This window comes from Leptonychotes weddellii, chromosome 8, assembly GCF_054177405.1.
Source record: "Leptonychotes weddellii isolate Sample4059 chromosome 8, ASM5417740v2, whole genome shotgun sequence".
Taxonomy (NCBI): Eukaryota; Metazoa; Chordata; class Mammalia; order Carnivora; family Phocidae; genus Leptonychotes; species Leptonychotes weddellii.
This window is the reverse complement of record NC_138376.1, coordinates 123,660,172-123,667,682: the sequence shown is the minus strand read 5'-3', so window position 1 is coordinate 123,667,682 and position 7,511 is coordinate 123,660,172.

The window sequence follows — 7,511 nt, the reverse complement described above, 5'->3', positions numbered from 1 at the left end:
CTGAGCAGAAGGCAGATGATTAACTGATTGAGCCACCCAGGCACCCCTCCCCTTTCATTTCTGCTTGCAGACAGACCAGTTCTTTCCTTTTTTTTTTTTAAAGATTTTATTTATTTATTTGAGAGAGAGAATGAGAGACAGAGAGCATGAGAGGGAGGAGGGTCAGAGGGAGAAGCAGACTCCCCGCCGAGCAGGGAGCCTGATGCGGGACTCGATCCCGGGACTCCAGGATCATGACCTGAGCCGAAGGCAGTCGCTTAACCAACTGAGCCACCCAGGCGCCCCCAGACCAGTTCTTTCCTGAACACACCAGGTATACCTCTCGAAAGGGGAAGGTAAGAGCCAACATGCAGTTTGGTTCTTCCCAAACACTTGCAGAGCTACTGTGGCCTTGCCCTTCATGCTACTGCAGGAACCAGCTTTACTGCATGACTTGCCACTGTGTGACATGGCCTTCCATCTCTTCAGCTTCTGACTCCAATTTCTTCACCACCCACTAACCCAGTGTCACCTACTTTATGTCCCCCCCGCCCGGGGCAGTACCCACCTGTAGGTCCTAATTTTTTACTTAATTTGGGTAACAAATTCTTGCTTTGACAACAAACCCTAAATATATAATGGCTCAAGGACAATAGACTTTTTTACTCATGCAAAGTCTACAGTGAAGGTTTCTGGTTCACAGGGGCTTTCTTTCCTCCAAGTGGAGGTTCCAAGATCCAGGCTCTTTAGGTCTTACTGCTTTGCCGTCTCAGTTAAGTGTCATGGAAGGTAGCTCTTGTCATCGTCATTGAGCCAGTGGTGTCAACAAGCCTGAGGATGGCAGGTATGAAGTTTTATGGGCTAGGTCTGGAGATGGTGCATGTGCTTTGTTCCTGTTTCATGGGTGGCCACACCATACCTCCCCAGGAGGCCGGCTGGGACATGTAGTTTAGTTCTGCTCCTATGCCCAGGTTTATTTGACCTTTCTGTGTCTCAGTGTCCTCAGCTGGTGATAATGGGATGTTGTGAGTTTCAGATGCCTTAATACATGTGAGGGGCTTAGAACAGTGTCTGGTGTGTAATATGAAGTGCAGCTGTAATACAGCTAAACGTGGCTTCCCAATTTTCACGTGGTCTGACTTAGCCACTCTTCAGCAAAGGCATGGAGGACACAGAATCAGGGACAGATGCAGACATCCCTGGCCCAGCTCAACAGCCAGTTCTGGGAACCTCTGACTGCTTTAGTGTTCATCCCACAGCACTGCATGATATTCTGAAAGAATGCCTTTTATTTATAACTTATAGGTCAGGGGAACAAAGCTGCTTCATTTAGGAAAAAACTCTAATCTCCTGATTTAATAAAGTAATTGTGCTGATGTGTTTGATTTACATTTCTGTATGCATGTTTCAAATATTACTTTAATTTCCTCCCCCATACCAAAGTATGTAATTATTTACAAAGCCTTTTTTTAAAAAAAGATTTTATTTGTTTATTTGAGAGAGAGAGAGTGTGTGTGAGCATGAGTGGGGGCAGGGGCAGAGGGAGAGGGAGAAGCAGACTCCCCGCTGAGCAGGAGCCCAATGCAGGGCTCAGTCCCAGGAACCTGAGATCATGACCTGAACTGAAGTCAGATGACAAAGCCTTTTTTTCTAAAGAAAGTATTTTTATTTGGTTAAGCCTTTCTGTGAGAAGGCCTGGAATAAGCCAAAAGTGAATATACTGTCCCTTCAAAGAGAGCAGATGGGAAAGGGTGAATGGCTTTAATCTCTCTCTCCCTTCCTCCCTCCCTTCCTTTCTTTTCTTTCTTAGACTTAGCCATCAAATAGTTAAGGGGTAAGATCCTTTGCATGGCCTTGTAAGCAAATTGACATTTTTTGGGGGGGGGGGTGTTGAGAGTGAGATTTTTTTTCAGAAAAAAGTAGGATATTTTGGGGCAAGTTCTGGCCTAGCCATGGTGTGTATTTAAAAAAAATTAATTATTTTTATTTTTTTATTTTTAATTCCAGTATGGTTCACATACAGTGTTATATTAGCTTCAGATGTATAAGACAGTGATTCAACAATTCTATACATTACTCAGTGCTCATCAGGATAAATGTCCTCTTAATCCCCTTCACATAGTTCACCCATTCCCCACCCCACGCCCCTCTGGTAACCATCAGTGTGTTCTCTACAGTGAAGAGTCTGTTTCTCGGTTTGTCTCTCTCTTTTTTTTCCTTTGTTCATTTGTTTTGTTTCTTAAACTCCACATATGAGTGAAATCATATGGTATTTGTCTTTCTCTGACTGACTTATTTCACTTAGCATTATACTGTCTAGTTCCATCCATGTTACTGCAAATGGCAAGATTTCATTCTTTTTTAAGGCTGAGTAATACTCCATTGTGTGTATATGTGTGTGTGTGTGTATATATATATATATATCTCATCTTTTTTTTTTTAAGTAGGCTCTATGCTGGGTGGGGGCTTGAATTCACTCAGGACTTGAATTCACGACCCTAAGATGATGACCTGAGCTGAGATCAAGAGTCAGATGCTCAACTGACTGAGCCACCCAGGTATCCCTACCTCATCTTCTTTATCTGTTCATCTATTGATGGACACTTGAGTGGCTTCCACAATTTGGCTATTGTAAATAATGCTGCAATAGACATAGGGTTCATATACATTTTTAAATTAGTGTTTTTGTTTTCTTTGGGTAAATACCCAGTAGTGGAATTACTGGATCATATGGTATTTCTATTTTTAATATTTTGAGGAACCCATACTGTTTTCCACAGTGGCTGCACCAGTTTACATATGTCATTTGCAAATACCTTCTCCCATTCAGCTGGTTGCCTTTCAGTTTTGTTGACTGTTTCCTTCACTGTACAGAAGCTTTTTATTTTAATGAAGTCCCAATAGTTTGTTTTTGCTTTTGTTTCCCTTACCTCAGGAGACATATCTAGAGAGATGTTGCTATGACTAATGTCAAAGAAATTATTGCCTCTGCTCTCTTCTAGGATTTTTATGGTATCGGGTCTTACATTTAGGTCTTTAATCCATTTTGAGTTTATTTTTGTGTATAGTGTAAGAAAGTGGTCCAGTTTCATTCTTTTGCATTTGGCTGTCCAGTTTCTCCAACACCATTTGTTGAAGAGACTGTCTTTTTCCCATTGTATATTCTTGACACCTTTGTCGAAGATTAATTGACCACATCATTGTGGTTTTATTTCTGGGCTTTCTATTCTGTTCTATTGATCTATGTGTCTATTTTTGTGTCAGTACCATACTGTTATGATTACTACAGCTTTGTAGTATATCTTGAAATCTGGGATTGTGATACCTCCTTTTGTTCTTTGTCAAGACTGCTTTGGCTATTTGGGGTCTTTTGTAGTTCCATACAAATTTTAGGATTATTTGTCCTAGTTCTGTGAAAAATGCTGTTGGTATTTTGATAGGGATTGTTTTGGGTAGTATGGACATTTTAACAATGTTTTTTCTCCCAATCTATGCACATGGAATATCTTTCCATTGTTTGTGTTGTCTTCAATTTCTTTCATTAATTTTTTAAAGATTTATTTATTTATTTGAGAGAGAGAGAGAGTGGTGGGGAGGGGCAGAGGGAGAGGGAGAGACAGATCTCAAGCAGACTCCCTGCTGAGCATGGAGCCCAACTTGAGACTCAATCTCATGACCCTGAGATCATGACCTGATCCGAAATCAAGAGTTGGACGCTTAACCGACTGAGCCATTCAGGCGCCCCACATCAATGTTTTATTGTTTTAAGAATATAGGTCTTTCATCTCCTTAGTTAAGTTTATTCCTAGGTATGTATTTATTTTTGGTGCAATTGTAAATGGAATCTTTTTCTTAATTTCTCTTTCTGCTCCTTCATATTAGTGTATAGGAATGCCATTGATTTCTGTACATTGATTTTGTATCCTGTGACCTTGCTGAACTCATTTATCAGTTCTAGTAGTTTTTTAGTGGAGTCTCTCAGGTTTTCTATATATAGTATCATGTCATCTGCAAATAGTGACAGTTTTACTTTCTCCTTACGAATTTGGATGCCTTTTATTTCTTTTTCTTGTCTGATTGCTGCAGCTTAGGACTGATTTCCAGTACTATGTTGAATAAAAGTGGCAAGACTGGACACTTGTCTTGTTCTTGATCTTAGGGGAAAAGCTCTCAGTTTCTCACCATTGAGTATGATATTAGCTGTGGGTTTTTCATATAGAACCTTTATTATGTTGAGGTATTTTCCCTCTAACCCTACTTTGTTGAGGGTTTTTATCATGAATGGATGTTGTACTTTGTCAAATGCTTTTTCTGCATCTATTGAAATGATCATATAGTTTTTATCCTTTCTCTTGTTGATGTGATATATCACACTGATTGATTTGTGAATATTGAACCACCCTTGCATCCCAGGAATAAATCCCACTTGATCATGGTAAGTGATTTTTTAAAATGTATTATTGGATTCGGTTTGCTAATATTTTGTGGAAGGATTTGTGCATCTATGTTCATCAGAGATTTGGCCTATAGTTCTCTTTTTTTTTTTTTTTAAAGATTTTATTTATTTATTTGACAGAGAGAGAGACAGCGAGAGAGGGAACACAAGCAGGGGGAGTGGGAGAGGGAGAAGCAGGCTTCCCCGTGGAGCAGGGAGCCCGATGCGGGGCTTGATCCCAGGACCCTGGGATCATGACCTGAGCTGAAGGCAGACGCTTAACGACTGAGCCACCCAGGCGCCCCACTCCTAAGTTCTCTTTTTCTGTAGTGTCTTTATCTGGTTTTGGGTATGAGGGTAATGCTGACCTCATAGGCTGAATTTGGAAGTTTTTCTTCCTTTTCTACTTTTTGGAATAGTTTTAGAAGAACAGGTATTAACTCTTCTTTAAATGTTTGATAGATGGGCGCCTGGGTGGCTCAGATGGTTAAGCGTCTGCCTTCAGCTCAGGTCATGATCTCAGGGTCCTGGGATTGAGTCCCGCATCGGGCTCCCTGCTCCTTGGGAGCCTGCTTCTCCCTCTGCCTTTCTCTCTCGCTCTGTCTCTCATGAATAAAAATAAATAAATAAAAAAATAAAAAAAAATAAATGTTTGATAGAATTCACCTGTGATCTATCTGGTTCTGGACTTTTGTTTGGTGGGAGTTTTGATTACTGATTCAATTTCATTGCTGTAATTGATCTGTTCAAATTTTCTATTTCTTCCTGATCCAGTTTTGGGAAGTTATGTGTTTCTAGGAATTTATCCATTTCTTCTAGGTTGTCCATTTTGTTGGCATATGATTTTTCATAATATTCTCTTATTATTCTTTGTACTTCTGTGGTGTTGGCTGTTGTTTCTCTTCTTTCATTTCTGATTTTGTTTATTTGAGTTCTTTCTCTCTCTCTCTTTATTGATGAGTCTGGCTAAAGTTTTGTCAATTTTGTTGATATTTTCAAAGAACCAGCTCCTGGTTTCATTGATCTGTTCTACTGTTTTTTTTTTTTTTTTTTTAAGTTTCTATTTCATTTATTTTTTGGCTCTAATTCTTTATTATTTCCTTCCTTCTATTGGTTTTGGGTTTTGTTTGTTCTTCTTTTTCTAGGTCCTTTAAGTGTAAGGTTATGTTGTTTATTTGAATTTTTTTTGAATTTATTTGAATTGTGTTTTCATTCTCATCTGTCTCCATGTATTTTTGGATTTCCTCTTTGATTTCTTGGTTGACCCACTCATTGTTTAGTACCATGTTATTTAACCTCCAAGTACTTGTACTGTTTCCAGATTTTTTTCTTGTGGTTGATTTCTAGTTTCATAGCATTGTGGTTGGAAAAGATGCATGGCATGACTTCAATCTTTTTGAATTTGTTGAGACTTGTTTTGTGGCCTAACATGTGATCTATTCTGGAGAATGTTCCACATGCATTTGAAAAGAATGTATATTCTGCTGTTTTAGGATGGAATGTTCTGAATATACCTGTTAGATCTATCTGGTCCAATGTGTCATTCAAATCTACTCTTTCCTTGTTGATTTTATGTTTGGATGATCTATCCATTGACATAAGTGGGGTATTGTGGTATTACTATTGATTACTTCCTTTATGTTTGTTATTATCTGCTTTTGTATTTGGGTGCTCCCGTGTTGGGTGCATAAATATTTATAATTGTTATATCTTCTTGATGGATTGTTCCCTTTATCATTATGTAGTGTCCTTCTTTGTCTCTTGTTATAGTCTTTGTTTTAAAATCTATTTTGGCGTCACTTGGATAGCTCAGTCAGTTAAGCGTCTGATTCTTGGTTTTGGCTCAGGTCATGATCTCAGTCTCCTTAGATTGAGCCCTGCATCAGGCTTTCTGCTCAGTGGGGAGTCTGCTTCTCTCCTTCTCTTTCTACCCCTCTCCCCCCACTTGTGCTCTCTCTCTTAAATAAATAAATCTTTTTTTGTTAAAGAAGATCTATTTTGTCCAACATAAATATTGCTACACCAGCTTTCTTTTCATTTCCGTCTGCATGATAAATGCTTTTCCGTCCCTTGACTTTTTTTTTTTAAGATTTTTAAAAATTTATTTGAGAAAGAGAGAGAGAGCATGAGCGGGGGAGGGTATCGAGAGGGACAAAGAGACCCCACACTGAGTGTGGAGCCCAACATGGGGCTCGATCTGAGATCATGAACCTTGAGATCATGACCTGAGCCAAAATCAAGAGTCAGCCACTTAACCTATTGAGACACCCAGGCACCCCTCCATCCCTTCACTTTTAATATGCATGTCTTTAGGTCTGAAATGAGACTCTTTAGGCAGCGTATAGATGGGTGTTGCTGTTTTATCCCTTCCATCACCCTATGTCTTTTGATTGGAGCATTAGTACACTGATATTCAAAGTAATTCCTGACAGGTATATACTTACTGCCATTTTGTTAGTTGTTTTGGTTGTTTTTGTAGTTCTTCTCTGTTCCTTTCTTCTCTTGCTATCTTCTTTCATGGTTTGTTGGCTTTCTTTCTTTTTATTTTTTTTGCATATATATTACTGGTTTTTGATTTGTGGTTACCATTAAGTTTATATATAACATCTTATGCAGATAGCAGTCTATATTAAGTTGATGATTGCTGAAGTTTGAACCCCATCTTTACTCCTCCATGTTTTAGGTGTATGGTATTATACTTTATATCATTTTATTCTGTGAATCCCTGACTGATTTGTATAGATATACTTAATTTTACTGCTTTTGTGCTTCCAACTTTTCTTCCTCCTACTTATAGTCTTTCCTTTCTACTCAAAGAGACCCCTTTAAACATTTCTTGTAGGGCTGGTTTGGTGGTGATGAATTTTTTAAACTTTCATTTGTCTGGGAAACTATCTCTCTTATTCTGAAGGATAGCCTTGGTGGACAGAGTATTCTTGGCTGTTGGTTTTTCCCATTCAAAACTTTGAATATCTCTGGCCTGGAAAAGTTTCTGCTGAAAAATCAGCTGATAGACTTATGGAGTTTCCCTTGTATGTAACAGTTTTAGTGTCTCTTGCTGCTTTTTTTTTTTTAAGATTTCATTTATTCATTTGAT